The sequence below is a fragment of the Tenrec ecaudatus genome, chromosome 2 (assembly GCF_050624435.1).
Source record: "Tenrec ecaudatus isolate mTenEca1 chromosome 2, mTenEca1.hap1, whole genome shotgun sequence".
NCBI classification, from domain to species: domain Eukaryota; kingdom Metazoa; phylum Chordata; class Mammalia; order Afrosoricida; family Tenrecidae; genus Tenrec; species Tenrec ecaudatus.
This window is the reverse complement of record NC_134531.1, coordinates 104,814,194-104,835,765: the sequence shown is the minus strand read 5'-3', so window position 1 is coordinate 104,835,765 and position 21,572 is coordinate 104,814,194.

Below are 21,572 nucleotides of genomic sequence, written 5' to 3'. Positions count from 1 at the left end.
TTCCATAGAAATAGGAGGAAGAGAGGAGGAGAAAAAGAAGAGAAGGAAAAAGAAAAGAAATGTTCACAATTTCTTAACGGAGCCCTGTTGGTGCTGTCACATAAACACTGGAATGCTAACCACATGTCAGCTGCTCAAGACCACCGACTGATGGGAGAAAGGTGAGATTATCTGCTTCCGTAATTGAAAAAGCTTCAGAAACCCTTTCTAGGAAAGATAGCTCTGAGTTGAAACCAATTCCTTGACCACAAAAAACCTTGATGTTATGAATAATACCTCCCTTAAAATATGTATTTATTTTCTCTTTATTGTTGCACTGGAAACTACACAGAACAGAGAATGCATTAATTCAACCGCTCATGCACATAACATTCAGAGGCAGGGAGTACATCTTAGAGTTGTGCAGTCATCTTCATTCTTTCTCCCCCCTCCATTAATGTAATTTCATGTTCCCTAATTTTCCAATCTAATCTTTGCAAGTTACTACTCCAAGTTTGATCCCATATCGATCGATCTTAAAATAGCACAAGGTGGATATTCAGTATTAGTTAAACTCTTGCTTAAATTTAAAAAGGCTTCAGGGAATTGTTGATTTGAGATTTAAGTAGTTTCAGGGTTTCCTCCATCCTCAATGACTTCAGAAGATGTGAATTCCATGAAAACATAAAGCATTGTTTTGTATTTTTTCCTTTTGATATGTATATCATACTTCTTATGTATTCCATGCTCATGACAAGAGCATCTTGACCTAAATCTTCCATGGTGTAAAGGATCACTAAATTACAATAATCCAGAGGGAGCCAAAGAAGACCGAATGCCTGTTCATTGCAGCTTGACATAAAGCAAACCATCTGGTGCTTGCTTTTTATTTGGCAAAGATCTATAATGATATAAAACAGATTTTATCTGTTAATTGCTAAGTATCAAAAGTGATTCTGCTCTCAAATTTAAAAGAGCAAAATAAAACAGAAATGTTAAAAGGGTTCGTTAAGAATTGATAAATTACTTCAGAATTCATAAGTCTGTTTTGTACAATATTACTATTAAGTACTGGTATGTAAAATTGCTACAGAAGTTTAGAATGTCTTACTGTCTGCATTTTAATATAATTTTAATTTTGTAGATGATGTTTTCATGATGTCAGTATTTTTTAACCATATTATAAGGATATACAACAAAATGTTAAAATTTGCATATAACAAAGAAATAAACATTATTACATTGTTAAATTCGCTTAAATACTGTTTTAAATTAAGATGCATTTCTAGGCTTAGAATTTTAGTAAAAGATGAAGGAATATTAAAGAATAAAATTCAGAATAGATAAAATGTGATATCAATATAAATGATCATATAAACAGTCTGTCCTCAGAAACTTTTATAAAGAAATATTTTGATCAAATGTATACACAAATCCTTGGAAGCTTTCTTGTTTTGTCAAAGGAATATGTGAGGATATATTTTCTGCAGATGAAGCTACGTTTTCAATTTTTAAAAAGATATTGATGACAGTGATGAGTACCCTGTCTACTAGAAGTTGTCACTTGCAGGTTCATGGTAAAGTAATTATGTACCTTAAACCTTTAAGTTTAAAGGCTTGAAACAAATCAAAAAATTTTATATGGCAAATGAAAAAAATTATTTTGAAAGCTGACATGTCCAATAATGTTTAATGTCATTGCTGAATCATTCTAATTATGTTTATGTTAGTGCTGAAAAGGTAACCACATTCACAGGACAATGAAACAAATACCAAGTTGATGAGATGGCCTCATAGGTTTTACTGCTTACACTGGGATTTTGTAGATACAGTTTTAGAGCTAATTAATCATAGACTGCTAAATGGTACATCTTTGCCATTTCTTTGGGATTTATCTCACATACACCCCTGTCACCTCTTAAAGAATTAAATCTTCAGTGCTTGACTGGCTACATAAATGCCTAAAGTGTAAACTACATTGTATATTTCCTTTTGGAGTTTGGAGCTGCCATAAGACTAAGTTCTGCACAATTCTCAATAAGCAGAATGCCTTAATTGCAGAAGAACATCATTTTCATGACATTCAGAACATTTCTTTATGTTGATGAGGCAATACAATATTTAATAATTTTGCTATTTCTATATGTGACAGTAGACTATTACAGTCAAAATAAAAGGAAACCACCATTGTCTTACATAAACAATATCATGAACACATTTTTTGCATCACTTTTTTAAAAATTTTATTTCATTAACAATTTATTGGGGCTCATACAATTCTTTTCACAGTTCATACATATACATACATCAGTTGTATAAAGCACATCAGTACAGTCTTTGCCCTAATCATTTTTTCTCCTTTTTTTTTTACATTTTATTAGGGACTCATACAACTCTTATAACAATCCATACATATACATACATCAATTGTGTAAAGCACATCCATACATTCCCTGCCCCAATCATTCTCAAAGCATTTGCTCTCCACTTAAGCCCCTTGCATCAGGTCCTCTTTTTTTCCCCCTCCCTCCCCTTTCCCCCCTCCCTCATGTGCCCTTGATAATTTATACATTGTTATTTTGTCATATCTTGCTCTATTCGTAGTCTCCCTTCCCTCCCTTCTCTGTTGTCCCTCTCCCAGGGAAGAGGTCACATGTGGATCCTTGTAATCATTTCCCATGAACATATTTTTAATCTGTAGAATTATCCTAATAATATGTGAGCGCAGTCAATCTCTGGAATAGCGGTTCATTTATTTCATAATTTACAATAGCCCATATCTATCCCAATCATATGAAAATAGATATTCTATTTTATGGAAAAACTTGCAGGTTGAACATAGTATAATATTCCACACTTATTCTTTAATTATTACACATGCTTGAATTTAAGCTGTGAACACACTAATTATTCTATTAAGAAATTCAATTCCCAGCATCTTGCTATATAGATGTGACTATTGACTAGGTTCTGAAATGTTGGTAAGAGTAATGGATATGATTTGCCTGCACTTGAACTGACTGTCATTCCAGATTTACCTGCCTTTTCTCTCTATGTGAATATAGTGACAACAGGAGCAGCCACATTGACTTCAGATATGGAATCTCCATGTTGAACTCCTTTTTTGAGCTATTGGTGAATGACAAATTCCATTTCCCTGAAGCTACTAACGTTGTTTAAGAAGCTTGTCAGTTTTCTGAAAAACAAAATATATTATACTATTATAAGCTGTTATTACGTGCCACAAATTTAGTTCCCATTGACAGTGACCCTATTGAAAAACAGAAAGAAACAATCCCCAGCGGAGATTAGCCTCACCATTTGACCACATTTCTGTTGCCACATGCAGAGTTGTGTCTCCTTGAGGATCCTTCTCTTTGTTTCTAACACCCAGTAGAGAGCATGATCTATTTCCCCAGCACCTGGTGCCTACTCTCACTGGGTCTAAAATATGCTCAGCAAAGTCTGGCTATCTACCTTTCTTAGGAATAATCTGCTTGTATTATTGACCATAGACACACTTGGTTGTTTTTCAAATAGTCCGTGGTATATCCAATATTCCTCATTCATGTCGCAAATCAAATGCATCTTGTCTTCTCTAGTCTTCCCTATCTATTGGGAAGCTTTCATAAGCTTATGAAGTGACTTTACTAATTATGGCTTGGATCAATAACAGCTTGTACTTCAGAAACTATCAATTCCTTAATATTTTAAGAGTTTATTTGTAGCAGATTTAAACAACGCAATGTGTCTCTTCGTTTCTTGATTCCTTCCCCCAGGTGTGGGTGATTGTATATCAAAGTAAAACAGAATCCTCAACAGCGACAATATTTTCTATATTTACTATGATTGTTATTTGATCCATTGGTGAGAATATCTGTTCATGTTGAGTTGTAATCTATAAAAAGTCGAATATTCTTTAAATGGCATTAGTAAACATCTCACGTCTACTCTGCTTTGAGTAAGCGAGGTGGGACTTTACACGTATGGCAGGTTGTGAATGAGTCCTCCAACTTTATCGTTGTTCTTATTCACATGACATATTTTCTTGGGTTATTTTCTCACCATAAACATTGAATTAGTATGGTGAAAAGACACAACAGTGAGGGGCACCATTTTATAACTTAAACCACAAAATACCTACTTAGGGTCTTCCAATGATTGCCTCACATTCTACGCGCAAGTTCTGCATGAGCGCAGTTCAGTCTCCTACAATTCCAATGTCCACAGGCTTATGGCTTGTTTGTTATGAAACACACAGTGGTTCTAGTCAATAAAACATGGTAAACACCTTTATGGTATTCACTGTTTTCAGCCCAGACCCATCTGATATCAGAAATGAAATCCATCTTTCTACATCCTAGTCTCTGTCTGCTCTTATCAATTTGGCACATGTAAATCAAAATAAAAACAAACTAGGAAGGAGGATAGTACAGTATAACAACAGTAAACGCTGTGGTGATAGTGAGATTTTATATCTTCTGGGCTGAGCCAGGGTCCTCAGTGAAGCCTCGCTCATGATGTGATCTAACAATGTAATCAACTCCGTGATGCCATATGTTGTGAGCAAGCAGTTGCTCAGGTTATAGCCCTGATGATAGCTCTGCCAGGAAGTAGCTCGCTTGATATTTAAATATACACTGTGGAGAGCTTCATTTTTTAATTTTTTTTTTGCTGGCCTGGACTCAGCATTTGTCCCATCATTCTCCGTTTCTTAAGGCAACAACCTGCTGACTCTGATTTTTTTCAACTCTGTCAGTCACAGGCCTAATCTGCTGACACCCACCAGTGTGTGGTTTCACTGCTTTGTTTTCTTTCTCCCTAGTCTGACAGCTCTGGAAGCCGAATGCCATTTTAACTCCAATAGCCAGAATGGAGAGTCATGACCCCTCAATCAATTGCAGACTTGAGCCAATTTACAGACGCACAAATCCTTGAGTGCATGGAAAGCCAGTTCCCTTTGAGGAAGATCTCTTCTACACCACTAGGTTTATACTGTTAGTCTTTCTCCCAGCCTTCCCGACAGGAATCTGAGGACATTTACATGAGTTAAGGTGCATTGGGGAAATGGAAATAATTAGACTTTAATGGGATTACTGGACACTGGCTCTCAGTAGAAATTAGTTCCAGGATACCTCAAACATTTTGAAGGTCTACCAGTCAACGTGGGAACATATGGAGACAAATAATTAGTGGACCCTGGGCTCAGGTTCATCACTTAGAGAGTCAAGTGTGTCCTGGAATCCATCCTGTGTGTTTTCCCATTTCAAAATGCATAATCAGAATTTGCACATCCACCAAGAGGCAGTACCCCACATTAGATCTCTGACATGCGGACTAAGGATTGTGTGTTACAGAAAAGCCATGGGAAAGCCATTAGAATTGCCTCTGCCTAGGAAAATAGCAAGCTGAAAATAGTACTATATTCCGAGAGAGACTACAGAGACTAGTGTCACCATCAAGGACTTGAAAGATGCAGAAGTGGTGATTCCTATCACCTCCCCATTTAACACCTATTTGATCTGTGCAAAAAATTGATTTATCTTGGAGAATGTCTGCTGATTATGATAAACCTAACGATTCCAATTGAAGGTACTGTTCCTGCTATGGCTTCATTGCTTGGACAGATTGTGCTTGGACAGATCATGCAGTCATTGATCCTGTCAATGCCTTTTACTCATGAGCAGTTTTGAAGAAACACCAGACAGAAGCCATTTGTCTTCAACTGGTAAGGGTGACAATTCAGTTTCACAAACTTTATATCAACTTTCCAGCACTATGGTATGATTGTGTCCACAGGGACCTTGATTATCTTTCTCTTCCACAAAATGTGACACTGGTCTATTAAATTGATGACTTTATGCTGATTGGGCCTAGTAAGGAAGAAATATCATTGACTCTAGATTTATTAGTAAGCCATTTGCATGTGGGAAATAAACCTGGGAAAGTTCAGACATTTTCCCACCTCAGTGAACTTTCTAAGGTTCAGTGGCATAGGGCAACTGAAAAACTTATTTTTAAAAGTACATCTGGTTTGCCTATTTGGATTTCAGAGGCAACATATCTACACATTGAAGGGTGTTAGTAAGCCTTCCTTCAATCCTTATGGCCTATTCTGGAACTCCCCTTCTTCTCAGAGTTATCCATAGTTTGTTGTGATCCACACAGACTAATGCTTCTGCACAGTCAAAAAAAAAACCAGAAGTAAATATCTTTCTGGTGTTCTCTCAGCCAAGATGCATCTGACATCAGCAGTTTCATCTCATGTTCCACATTCTTTTCTGAATCCAGCCTTATTCTCTGGCACCTCCCCATCCATGTTATGTTTTAATCATTGTTGGATGGTCTTCAGGAAAATTTTACTTGCACGTGACAGCAATGATATGTTTTGTTTTGTTTTTAATTTGAGCATTAGGTTTGATTACCTTTCTTTGGAATGGACACATATATGAATCTCTTCCAGTCCCAGGTAGCAGGCTTCCAAATTTCTGGGCATAGATAAGTGACTAATTCAAGTTCTTTATGAGCTAGTTGAAATGTTTCAATTAGTAATCCATCAATTCCTGAAACTTTGTTTTTGGTTAATGCGTTCCATGTAACTTGGACTTTTTTCAGTACCATTGCTTCGTGATCATAAGCTATTTGAAATCATTGAATATTCATAGATCTTTTTGGTATGGCGACTCTTTGTATATTTTGTCTCCTGTTGATGCTTCCTATATTATTCAGCATTTTGTCCGTAGAACATTTCAATATTGCAACCCAAGGTTGTTGTTGTTAAATTCTTTTGTTGTTGTTGTTAAATTCTGTTGGTTTAAGATATCCTATGTGTTTTCTTCCTTTTTAAGATTCTAATTTTAGGTCTTCGTATATTTCATAAATGAAGCAATGTTTTATTAGAGAGTAATAAATTCATGAATATTCATGAAAATGATGACATCTATGAGTTATGTATGGACCTAATAAGATATTTGGGCCCAAATATAGTTATGCGGTACACATTATTTTTTACTGTATTATCCTCATTCTTTTTCTCTTAACTACATTTTAACTATCTCACAGTGGAGTGGGAGAAATCACCCGAATTATGTGAAATCCAGAATGTCCAAGGAGGGGCGGGGGTTGGAAACTTCCATGCAGCTGATTTGAACTCACAGAAACCCTGTAAGGCCTGGTGGGACTGTCTGCATGGGTTTCCTAGGCCATGCATCCTTTCTGAAGCAGAAAGTCACGCTATTCACCTGTGGAGCAGCTGATCGTTTGGAACTGCTCAACTCATAGCCGACTACACCGCCAGGGCTCCAGTTTTCAAGGTGAAAATATTTAAATAAAGTGTGAATAAGAAAAATCAATGTAAATATATATTCTAGCAGTACCTGTTATTAACAAGTCAATAAATATTAAATATGAATAAAACAAATACAAAAGTAGATTTAAACTTTATTTTAATTTTTACATTTATATGTATGTGTCTTAACTGTACATTATAATATCCAGAAAATAAATAACATTATTAGTATAAGCATTCATTGTATTAGTTTGCTTCACTTTATTTCTCTTTGCTGATATTAAATTTTATATGAATTAAAGTTTTGTGATATTCTGACATTGGGCCCTCTATCAGCATGATTTTGCTCACAGCGTGTACTCACTGTTGCTTCTCGGTGTCATGTTTTGATAATTATCACACTACTTCAAAAATTTTTCATAATATTATTGTTCACTCAGTAGACTACCAAACTCCAAATCAAACTCAAAGTTACAGCGTTCATGCCCACTCATTGAGACCGCATAGGACAGGGCTCAGTTGCCCCTGTGGGTTTTCCATAACTGTAACTCTTTACTGGAGTAGAAAGCCTCATCTTTATATTATACTGTAGTTTATTATATAATGCTTATGTGCTGGGAAATGCGATTTACTTTATTGTTCACAGTCTCTTTATTGTGATAGTCTGGAGCTGAACTAGTGGTACCTCCGCTGTAGACTCGTGTTCTGTTCTACTATTCAGAAACGGCCACATTCAGAAGTCACTGATGTTTTCCTCAAGTACACTCAGAATATTCCACCAAGTGGATCATACAGCAAGTTACAAAGGAAATGCCTGTAATACTTCTGAAACAAGAATACTACAGACAGTACTCGATGAAAAGGAGTTTATTATCTAAGGATCTTTCACATGTACAAATTTTGGCAGCATTTTGCAGCTAGAAATTAATGCAGCCTGGGAAAAAGAGAGACCGCAAGACAATACTAAAGAATTTCTCTAGGTATATTGATAATTGGAATGCAACATATCAGAATTTGTGAAATACATTTAAAGTAGTGATCTCAGGAAAATGAATAATGTTTACATGTTTAATTATATTTCTAGTTTCAAAAGTTTAATTAAGGCACATCAACTACAAATCATACATACTCCATGATTTAGGACATATCTGAGTTAAAATGAACTACATTTTCAAACATCTGGTTTTGTTCGGTTGTATTGGGAAGAGTGTATTTCATGTTGTATATTTATTAATATACAGCATTTTGTTGTTGTTAGCTACCATTGACAGCTTTGGCCGTAGAGAAACCGCCCATCCCATGCCATTCTCACAATGGTGCCCATGCCTGCGCCCATTGCTGCAGCCACTGTGCTAATCCGTCTCCCTGAGGGCCTTCCTCTTTCACACTGTCTTGTCAGTTTACCAATAATGAGGTCCTTCTCCAGGGACTGATTTCTCTTGACAACCTGTCCAAAGAATGGAAAACAAAGTTTTGTCATCCTGGAGTACTCTGGCCTTACTTCTTCCAAAACAGATGGGTTTCTCTTTCAATGTTATTCTCAAAAACCATAATTCAAATGCATTGATTCTTCTACTCTTCCTTATTGAATGTCCAACTTCCACATGGATATGATGCGATGTAGAACACCATGCCTTGGTTCAACCACACCTTAGGCCACAAAGTAACACCCTTGCTTGTCAATACTCTAAAGAGATTTTGTGTAGAAGATTTACCAATATGTTCCATATGCAATAATAAAATATATTTGTGCATTTTATGGGGCCAATCCATAAAGACAAATAAAGATTAGATTTAAAAAGGTGCTATAAATAAAGAGGAATAAACATTTTAAAAGAATGAAATGTTGCTGTACATCAGAACTGACTTTGGGCAGAGTTATCAGGATGGGATCACATTGTAATTTAGAGTCTATCTGCAGTGCATAAGTTCCCAAACTTATTTGGCCTATGGCCTACTTTTCAAAAAAAACTAATAGCACTAACTTGATAATGAAGAACTTTTACACTACCGCCCATAATCCAGGATTAAGTGTAGGTGTCTGTTTGACAGCACGTCTGGATTGCTTCAGCACCCCAAAGAGGGCAGTGTTGCCAACTTTAAGAAATATTGCTATCGTGGTAAAAAGTTATATTAAGAAGTAATAAAGACATAAACAAAAACCAATAATATGTAAATGAAAGGTTACTAAATCCATATATAAAATTATTTATTTGAAAAAATGTTAAAAATGTAAGTCAACTGGTAATTAAATTAAAACCTAGTTGAGAAAAGCACACATATACAAGTAATGACAGGGAGAAAATAATAATTGAAACAGAGGGCGAAAAAATCCTTTTATTTTATTTATTTTATTTTTAATATTATTCTTGAGTAATGAACTTATGATGTAAGATATTTCCTCAGCTCCACAAATATTTGATTCAAGATATTTAATTCCTTTTGAAGTGTCTGCCCATTTTCTTTGGAATCATAATTTTTTATTGTATAGGAGTACTTGGGCAACTGTAAGTTTAATTTTAACTCCATCAGAATGTTCGACTCATCACTTTTGTAGATAAGATTAGAGTCTTTTGTATTGTCCAATAATTCTTTCCAAGAGAAACTACTTGGCCCTCTAACAAAGTATACCACATTCTAACTTTTCATTATGATTAGGCTCAAAGATCAAGCAACCGGGAAAATGTGAATGACAATATCAGATCACAAAATGGACAATGATTATATCATTACAAATTGCACCACCACTGAGAATCAGGCCCAGTCACATTGACACATAACGTTAACAACACAAAAACCAAAAAGAAAGAAAGAAAAACTCGCATCCCTGAGACAATGCTGACTCATAGTGACCCCATGTGGGTTTCTAAGACTATAAATGTTTACTCTTTATAGGAGTAGAAATCCCTTACAAACCCGGCTAGCACAAAGGATGTACACTGGTACAGATTAGAACTAGAAACACAGGGAATCCAGGACAGATAACCCCTCAGGACCAATAATGAGAGTAGCGATACCAGGAGGGTAAGGGAAAAGTTGGGGAGAAAGGGAGAACTGATCACAAGGATCTATATATATAACCCCCTCCCTTGGGGTTGAACCACAGGAGAGTGGGTGAAGGATGTAGGACAGTGTAAGACATGACAATATAATAATTTATAAATTATCAAGTGTTCGTGAGGGAGTGGGGCGGGCAGGGATGGGTAAAAAATTAAGAGCTGAGACCAAGGGCTAAAGTAGAAAAAAAATATGTTTTGAGAATGATGATGCCAACAAATGTACAAATATGCTTCACACAATGGATCTATGTGTGGGTTGTGATAAGAGTTGTACAAGCCCCCAATAAAATGATTTTAAAAAAGTCTTTCTCCCATGAGACTGCTGGTGGTTAAAGTATGAAACAGGTCCCAGGCAACGACTAAATGAGGAAACACGTTCTTGTAATTTAGAATAGATAAAATTGTGCTCCAACCAATGTAGAACTTGAAGGATTTATTTTTATCTTAATTTATTTATATCTTAATTTTATTTTACTTGAAAAATTCTGAATTTGGCCACTTGTTTTTTCTTTCTTTATTATTTTTTACGTTGCTATTCCAAAGAATGGTTTTCACATTCATACCCAAAGAAATATCCTGTAACAGAGGACCTATAAGGCATAATGAAATTTCTCTTATTAGATGAGCAAGAAGCCTTCATGACACTGAAGGTAATAAGGTAATGATTTGAAAAAGATCACCTGAAACAAAATTTGGCTTTGGGCAGAGGTAAGGGTTTCAAAACAAATTCAAGTTGCAGAGAGAAAACCAGAAAAACTTTTCCAAAATCAGTCCTCCTCACTTTTTTCCTCCTCTTTTCTGGAATCCTCTTAGTCAAACCCAACATGACACATCTGTGCAAAGTAGTCAGGAGACACAATCCATGCTGCTCAAAATATGGGGGCGGGGGGGATTGAAACGCCCAGTACAATCACATATATTTTATTATGATGGAAAAACCATACTGTGATTGTGTAGTATCAAACAATGAAAATTTTGTTCAAAATATAAAATGTTTAAATGCTTTGTATTTCCACGTGTTGTATCAGTGAGAATTGCCGCAGTATTTACTTTACACTTCATTCCTTCCTGTTTTGCATGACATCTGCGTAGTATTATTTTAATGCAGCAGTTCTCAACCTGGGGGTCGCAACCCCTTTGGGGGTCGAATGACCCTTTCACAGGGGTTGCCTAATATATCCTGCATATCAGATATTTACCATATGATTCATAACAGTAGCAAAATTACAGTTATGAAGTAGCAATGAAAATAATTTTAAGGCTGGGATCACCACAATATCAGGTCACAGCATTAGGAAGGTTAAGATCCACTGCTTTAATTGCTAAAAACAACATATTCAAATGCAAGCTAACAGAGCTGCTGTTAAGTGTACCAAACCAGTTCTGTATGCCCTGCTTTACTTTGAAGTGATTGACACAAAAGACATAAACATATTTTGAATTTTGCACACAATCTCTCTTAATCACAAATTCTTGGGCTTTATCAACAATGGGGAAGATAATAATGTAATAGAAATATTTTTATATACTTTCGGTATTTCTTTAAGACAAGAAATGAAGATGAGAAATAGGCATTTTATGACATATAGGACCTGCAAAATGTTTATATGCTCTGTATCATGCAATTTTTACGAGTTAGAATAATTTCTAATCCAATAATGAAGAAACTAAATAATATATAGCAGTGCTCAAATCTACCACAAAAGACCTCTTTAAAGTATTAAAAAACGCAAAGGTCTTCCTTTGAAGACCAGCATACTGATATGCATGCTAAAGCAGGAAAATGATTAGGGACATATTCAAAAGAATGGATGGGTTTGAATTATGATGTCAACTAAGTCTATTCGGTACAGTGACCCTGTGTATGCTTTTCCCCTTCCTTTGATGCTCCCTGCATTGGTCAATATTTGGCCCATTGGATCTTTTAATACTGCAAGCTGGGCTGGCGTTTTCTTGAGTTCTTTCCATTTCAGATATGCGGAGTGTCCTTCTCTTTGGGTGTTCTCACTGTAGGTCTTTGCAAGCATAACAACTATTGTGAGGACGCCACAGGCCGGGCACTGTTGCATTCTGTTGTGCATACAGTCACTAGGAGTTGTACAATTTGATGGTACCACAACATGCTGTACTTAAAAACCCCAACATGACACAATTGATAAAAATTATCCACAGATAAAAATTCCATATGTCACTTCAATTAAGTAGTACTCTAAATACACACATGCTCAAAGACTTAAAAAAATTTTTTACAGCATCGTATATATTTTGTTTTGTTTGGTGCATGTACTACTCACAAGGACTTAGGATTATTTCAATTAGTTTTTGAGATTTTTAAAAGCAAGAAAAGGCCATTGTCTCTTTGCTAGGTAGCTAGATTTAGGGACGTGGGGGTGTCACTCCCATGCCTACAAAGGTCCCCACAGAGGAGGTTGAAAAGAAATCAGGCAACTGTTGAACCCCTATGAAGACCCCAAACTGAGCAAGCACAGACACAAGTCCCCTAGGCCCAGGTAAATGCAGTATCTTGGAGACACCTACCTTAGCTACATTGGACAGGTGGGCATGACTCAGCCAATGGGTTTAACCAATACCATCAACCACGCCTCCCCTTCCAGAGATTTGAATATCCTGACTGTGGGAAGGTCATGCTCTCTTTTACCCTGCTCCTGGTCACAAGTGCCTGATGCAGGTCTACTCAAGGCCCATAGCCTCTTGCCACGCATGCTCTTATCCTCTAGGGTTCATGGGCTTCTGGCCTCCCAGAATTGCCCCCAAATTCCGCATGCGTGGGTACTCTTTTCCATGTGGTTGTTAGTGCCCAATGTGAACCCCAGCATGACTTGTGCACAACTTGGCATCCTTTCCCGGAATAGTGTGTATTTTTTGAAACTGTAAAACCTGAAACTTTTCCTGTCCTTCGTGACAGCGTACTTGGATCACACAACATGCTTCGCTGTGAATTCTTTCAGCATGCAAAGCAAAGAACTGAGGCATAACCCCCTCCAGGAACCAAACACCTTGCATATTTCACTGTAAATTATTATTTTAGCATAGAGATGCAACTTGACATTACAGACATTCTATTTTCTTTAAGGTTTTAACTTTTATTCATAGTCACATAAATTTATTCACAAACTTATTATTTTGTGTAATTTGGATGCGAGACCAAACACTAAATATTAGATTTTTTTTCCTTATGAAAATAAGACATTTAGAACCACAAATTTTTGAAATACATAAAGATACTGATCCAGTCCACTTTACTAAAAGAGGGACTATAGACTAGATTTAGTTTGCAGTCAAAAGATAAAACAACTATAATAAGAAGATAAATTTCTAAACTATGCAATGGCAATTTCATATATACATAAAGCTGAAACTAGGCGTCAAGAGTGGTAAAAATGGCTATTAGAGAAATCTCTGCCTGCTGACTACCATCACACTCCTGATTTTTCAGTTCATTTCGATGTCCTTTAGGGATTCCTCTGAATTTCACATACCAGTTCATGCCTTTGCTTGGAAGATAGGTTGCCAGCTCTACCAAACTAGATAAAAGAAAGGTGGCAGAAATTAACTATGAGGCTACAAGTTTCCAGAGAAATCTAGAGTAATTCTCGGATCACCCCTTTGGACCGTGTCTGCTGTTAATCTCACATCAACACTTGCATTTGCAGGAGTGGCAAAATGAAGATAAGAATGAACTGAAATTACGCAACGTGAAATTTCTTCATAAGGCACTTCTATCATAGCCTTTTTAACTCCTATCAATTGACTAGATTTATGCTAAAAAAGACAGAAGATTCTAAGAAGATCAGTCCCATTTGCCATTTTGTTGATTTTAAAGTGAACCATCTAAGAAGCTGGAACAGAGAATTCCTGGACTAGCCCCCCAAATCAGTCAGACATGAATCATTTCCCATATCCCTATACAAGGAAATAGAAGAGACAGCACCATGAGACAGTCTTGGGCTCCATGGCCCACAGAATGAGTAAAGCTGAATGCCTAGATGTTGAAGTTGGGCATCCTTTGGGCCTTTATAAGCCCGAAGATTTGCTGGAGCATGACAGAGACAAAGGGCAATGTTGCCGAAAGGCCAAGGACCATAGAAAGATTCGCCTGTAGGTATGGCTAAGAAGAAATGTTGCAGAAGAAAGACCTGTCTTAACAGTTTTCTGCTCCTGCCTTGTAACCTGTTAACGTCCCTAATAAACTCTCATAGTCATGCACTTAGTCTGTGAGTTTTACGTGGCCATTGCAATCAATTCCGGCAAAGAAAAAGAGTGCCATGTGAGGGACAGTTGGTTTCAGAATACAGTAAAGCAGACTGAAGGCTTGAACTACGGCTGTCCTCTGCCACATAGAAATAAGCGTTGGGCTAGTGTGAACATGACTCCTCATCCCCCTTGTGCAGCTGTCTATTGTCTAAGTAGCTTGTGAAAACAGAACTGGCTTGGCTTATCTTTCTTTTATGAAACAAGTTGTGAAATGGGGAAAGGGTTGGGGGATATCCTGAAAATGACAGCTGTTGCTCCGTAAAGTGAGTGTGGTCGAAGATCTAAGAGCACACACAAAAACTTGGGAACCTTAGTCCTGGTATAAATGTAGGAAAGGGATCGAGCTTCAGGAATGAAATGCAAAAGAGTTAAGAAAATGGGGCTTCTGAAATCGATATTCCTGAAGGTGGATGAATGTCGAGAAACTTTTTGAAGCATCGTGTTGGATAAATTCAACATCAGCTTTAAAGGGCTTTAATCCATATCTTCATTCTTGTCTCTGCAGGGGGATATGTAATATAATTACCCATCAATACTTACATAAGTTAGTGTAAAATGTAAGATATCTAAATTTCAACTTCTTGTTTCGGCCCAGGAACAGTGTGAAGGAAGAAGGAACCGCTGCAATGAGCATCAGGTGCGGAAAGTGGCCCAGTTTACTGGCCATTTGAAGTAGCTTCTTATGATATACTGTAACTTCAGTGTCAGAGAGTGTTATTCAGGAATTTAAAGAACTTTCTTAGATTAGGAATTCTGTTGAAAGAGAAACAATGCAGGGATTTGACAATACTGTAATTGTGGTAGGTGTTGTTGTTGGTAGTGGTGGTGCCAGGAAGTCAAGTCCTGAACCATAGCAAGTCAACCAAGAAGTCATGTCCTGAACCCTATGCACAACACAATGAATCAGTACTCAGTCCTGTCTCATCCTCAGAATTGTTCCTGTGCTGGAGCTCATTGCTACAGCCTTGTCGACCTATCTCATAGAGGGCCTTCCTCTCTTTCGTTGTCCCACTATAATGACAATCCTAGGGCATATGAAAGTTGGGCACTGAATAAAGAAGCCAGAAGAAGAATTAATGCATTTGAATCATGGTGCTGGGGATAAACATTGAAAGTGCCATGGATTACCAAAAGAAATAATAAATCTGTCTTGGAAGAAGTAGACCAAGAATGATGCTTGGAAGCATGGATGATGAGACTTTCATCTCACTTCTTTAGACATATTATCAGGAGAGACCAGTCCCTGGAAAAGGACACCATCCTTGGTAAAGTTGGGGGTCAGCAACAAAGAGGAAGACTCTCAGCAAAATGGATGGACGCAGTGTTTGCTGCCATTGGCCCAAATAGAACACCAAATATGAGGATGGTGCTTGTTCTGTTGGACCTAGAATCAAACAATTCAGAGATCAGCTTGTTATGAGGCAAAAACAACTTGATAGCAACTAAAAACAATAGTGACAGGGCCTTTGGGCCTGAAGTAGTGTTCATCAAGCAGCCCTTTTGAGTCTTCAATGAGAACAACAGCATAACTGATGGGCTTAGCAAAGACCCAAAGACCCCTGACGTTCATGAATTCCTTCATAATTATAAAGCCATCTCTGCTTTGTAACATGACACTTGTTTTGTTTTTTCCCCCCAGGCAAAAAGTCTACAGAGAATGCATGAGAGAGTACCTGAGAGGGAAAAATGTATTAACTTTACCTAATATTACCATGTAAATCATTGGAATTAAGTCAATAATCCATCTCACACAGAAAGTATATGGAGCTACAGGACATAGGATTTTTTTCTACCTCCTTTTCTTTCTTTCCTTCCTTATTTCTTTCTAACTTTTTAACAAATTGTATTGTGAATTAGGTTTGGGTTTACATGTTAGATACTCCATTTTTCTATTCAACAGTATAAACTACTTATCAAACCCTCAATAGCAATAGATTTAACTTGTACAAGTCAAGTAAGAAATTATTATTGAATTGTACTGTTAGCTAATCAGAAAATGGCAAGGGTAGAGGAGGTGATAAGTGAAAGGAAATTGGTAAAAATCTTAAACACAAAAGAGAGTGAGGGGTTTCCTCATTCACCTCCAGCACAAAGGAAAGTGAAGGTCAGAATAATACATTTATTATTGGACGAGACCAGAGATATTGGAGATAATGAAATGGACAGAAACAGGATGTTTACAAAACGCTCACAATGACTGAACAGACTCTTGGGTTTCTGCTCTGAGACAAGAGCTTAGCATGAAATCTGGGGACTAAATTGATCAAGTGACAGGATATGCACATATTCAAGGAGGAGGAACACTACAGAGAACCAACCAGTAGGAGATCCATCAAAAAGTCCCAGCCCATGCTGGGAAGTCCACCACTAGCCAATATTGCTTTAGACTAGCAAAGGGCCTTTTGGACTTCTTTCCCAGCTTACTTCTTCAATAAACTTACACTTTCTGTGTAAACCTTTTTTTTTTTTAACTCTTGTCTGAATTTTGTTTCTACCTTGAAATCTTTCTTGCCAGTGGGACAAATACTGAATCTGAATTTTGGAGAGACTTGAAAATCTGGGCCTCCTCCTGCTGACATATACCTAATAGAAACAAAAATACAAACAAATAAACAAAACAAAACCTTCACCAACAAACTGTATGATCAATGCATCATATATGAAATGTTGAATGGTAGTGAGATTCAATGAAGCCATTGAAGCAGCCCAATGTCTTTAGTATCTTCAACTCTTTCAGGATTGATACGACATGAGTTGGCTGCCTCACTTCATCAGGTCATTGTAGACAAGTGTTTACTCCATGAAAACTATATCCAAAATTCCATGTTAAGATCACTTAGACCATACTATATTTTCTTCCCACCAAAAATTATATTGTTTATATAAGTTAAATAAATCATAATTGAGAAGTTTCACAGCATTCGTAAATGAAGAAACAAGCAGTGCACTTGTTAAGTTAGAAATATAAAATAAAATCAAGCATACGATTTTAATTCTTCTTTGAGACTTTGGTTTAACTTTCATATATATAAATATTCAAGTTTTTTTTCTCCAAAGCTTAAAAGGATGGTGCATTACTGGGCAATATTGAATGCTGTTGGACATAGTATTTCTATGAGCTAGAACCCAAAACGGATTTAGTGGCACCTAACAACAGAGACCTTATTAACAATTGTGACTGAATCTTAATAAATAAATCCCAATGGATATTTCAGGATGGAATTCAGGGGCCTTCATGGCACAGTGGTTATGCGTTGGGCTGCTAACCACAAGGTTGGCAGTTCAAAACTACTAGCTTCTGCTTAGGAGAAAGTTGAAGGTTTCTACAGAGTCTCAGAAATCCACAGGGGAAATTCTACCTTGTCCTGTATGGTCATTATGAAACAGAAATGACTGGATGACAGTGAGTGAGTTTGAGTGTACCCAGAAAATATAAACCTTGTCTTTTATTATTATTATTAAAGCATAAAATCAATGAAATATTGATTGATTTTATTGTTAAAAAAACTTGATTTTAAAAGTATTTTCTGAAGTAGACTGAAGTATGTTCTGAAAATATCTGATATAGGATGATTGCAAATTTGTGCAAGATTCTACAACATTGCTAAAGAGTGAGATCTTTCTAAATAACTCTATTAAGCAAAACACCACCAACAACAACACTTTAAACATAGAATTAATGATCTCTTACCTTATTGGTGCATTGCTTACAAGGTTTCTTACACATTTGACCTGTATGTAGCATAAATGAAACTAGTATTTCTTCCTTCCCTCTAGAAAATATAGCTTCCTTTTTAAAAAGGCACATACTTGTGTTAGGTTTCAGGAATGGTTTTCCCAGGTTCTTGCTTCTCAATGCGGAAGGAATTCACAAGGCAGAGAGAGCACATTCATAATCCATGTAACTTTTATGAGGGGAAGGGATGAGTCCCAGATTGTACACTCGACCTCTGGAAAGTGTGCAAGGCCTCATGACTGAAAATAGGGAAACGCGAAATACCATGTGGGAAAACGGAGTGCCTGAACCCCAAAGGGAAGAAGAGAGCATGAGGCCTGCGAAGACCTGAAGGACTTTCCCCCTTCTAACCTGAAAGAGAGAGCCTGCCCTCAGTCTGTGCTTTTGATCGCCTCCAGCCCCAGGGTAGGAGTGGGCGTGGCTGGGGTATTGGCTAATCTTAGTAATTGAGTTCAGTTCAGGTATGTGTGACACAATGTTGTGGGTTTGTAGTGTTTTCCCAGGTTGAACTTCACCTGTGTCTAAGTGACCTTAGTCCTCACATATCAAGTTTTGGATTGCCCCCATAGGTGTCCAATCTGTGCCTGATCCCTTTCAAGTCCCTTTATTGTGCCATGGCCGCTAATTTTTGTCTAGGGTAGGCATTCATGGCAGACAACTCCCTTTATCCCTAATCTTCCTACCTATCACCTACAGTTTCTTAAAATTGTGTCACTTGATAAATAAATGATTTATTCTATCAGGCATCACGATGTTGTGAATAGGAATTGAAATGTCTGCAGGATGAGAGAATATTTGAAATTCAGTAGTTGTGTAGTTCATATTCTGGTAGGTCAATTATATTCAAATAACAAATCAAAATGTAAGTTCAGTTTTAAGCTACTTCTCTGTGGATACAAGGCAGTGAGTTACAATAGAAAGTTGCACATTTACTTCCTGAAGGAAATACCAGAGCATTGAATCAAATCCAAGTATGCGTGTGCCTTTCAGGAACACTTGTCAAATAATGGATACAGGCACATATTTTGACTCCTTACTGCCTCTAGACTTACAAATCATCTCCTAGGTTATATGCCTTTGCCCAAATTATACCTTCTCTCCTCTGCTTATCTTATGCCCTCCAGAAAATATATAATAAAATTAATAATCTAATAGATGGATTCCTGAAACTAATTCTTTAATCCTTAATCTGCTGTGGCAAAGTCGTGTGAATTGAAATCAAGATAAAATCTAGCAAAGTGGGCAAATCTAACAGAGTAAGTTTAATACGCTTAAGTAAAATCTAGTACGACACTGGGTCAACTGTTACTATCATGCAGAAAGCTCTAGCCACAAAACTCTTTTATTTTATTGTGTTCATCTTTATACTATAAATGGAACACAAACACATGTGAACACATACAAGTTCATTCTCTATAGAACTAGAAAAGGAACCCAATTTTCTTCTTAACAGTGTGCTTTAAAAAGAAAACTCCAAACAACCCAGGAAAACAGTGAAATCCAGCTGGGGTGACTTGCTTCTGTCTCCTGCAGTATGTCAGCAAGACATTAGTGAACTTTCTAACCATAACAATGAGGTTTAAAGCATTAAATAATTAAAGAAACCTTAAAAATGTGAGTACTTTAATGAGTATTTTAAAACACAAAGGTTTGTACATATAATAGAAAATTGAATTGATTACAATAATACAATTTGATCATACATTTAGACAGAATTACGATGTGCAACAAAAGGACTGCCTGTGTCCATTCACTTTTATTAGCTTTGAACTAAAATTTAGGGGGAAAATCATAGGGAAAAGCTGACAAACAAAACAAACAGCACAGAACATCAAATCATATAGTTCTAGAGGTGGCTTATGGGGTGCTGGCTTCCTCATTGTGCTGGGGATCTCATGTGGGGTGTAAGTCGTTGGTCTGCTCACCTGCCAGCGACAAGGCTGTTGGCTGCTCAGAAGTATTTGGAAAGAACAGGCTACTGATTTAATTTGAAAAACCGGAATTGAAAACCCTATGGAGCAGAGCAGTTCTACTCAACACACTGTGAGTCGAATAAAGCAAACCACAGCTGAACTAGACGTGATGAAACAGCTTCAGAGGCATAATCTCATCCATTTCTAGACTCTGTGATGTCATCCTGCACCTTCTGCTTTGGGTGTTTTACTTCCTCTCTTTCCTATCAGTTTGCTGTGCGAGAAACTGTCTCATGGACTGTGTATAGGCTTCACATTTATATTTCATTACAATACAATACTTTGGCATCTTAAAACATTTTTGAAAATCTCTGTTCAGTTCTTTTATTTAATCCTTTTTTCCATTCACTTTAGCTACTCTCAATTCATAGGCTCTGCTGACATTCAATTGATCTTTTCTTCCTCCTGATCTTTTCATGATTATTGGTTTCTTCATATATGATGTGACTGATGTTAAATAACAACTTTTCTGGTCTTCAGTCATTCGTGTTTCATCTTCGTGCTTTAATTGAGATGGTCTTTACATTTAGGCTGCAATCTTCAAAGTCATATTTTGACTCTTGTGAACTTGTTTTAATTTTTTTAAGCTTCAATCTCAACTTGCATCTGAGCAAGGGAACTCTGACTTTATCTGAGCGGGTGATATAGAGCTCCTCTCTGGTCTCTTCTGCTAGTTATAGTGAATTTGAGTCCTCTGTATTCCATCTGGCAAGGTTCAGGCAAGACTTTGTTGACAAAAAAGTGTTTATAATGAAAAAGTCATCAGTATTACAATTTTTTCTCATGGGATCTGTAGAAGATTTCTTATCACTGAGGTTACATTTTTAAAAAAATCATTTTATTGGGGGCTCATACAATACTTATCACAATCCATACATACATCCATTGTGTCAAGAGCATATGTAGAGTTGTTGCCATTCATTCTCAAAACATTTGCCTTCTACTTGAGCCCTTAATATCTGCTGCTCATTTTCCCCCTGGTGCCCCACTCCCCCCTACCTCATGAACCCTTCATAATTCATAAATTATTATTATTTTGTCATGTGTTACACTGTCTGACATCTACCCCCACCCTCTTCCCTGCTGTCCATCCCCCAGAGAGGAGGCTATACGTAGATTCTTGTGGTCAGTTCCCCTTTCTACCCCACATTCCCTCTACCCTCCAGGCATCACCACTCTCACCACTGGTCCAGAAAGAGTCATCTGTCCTGGATTCCCTGTGTTTCCAGTTGCTATCTGTACCTATGTACATCCTCTGGTCT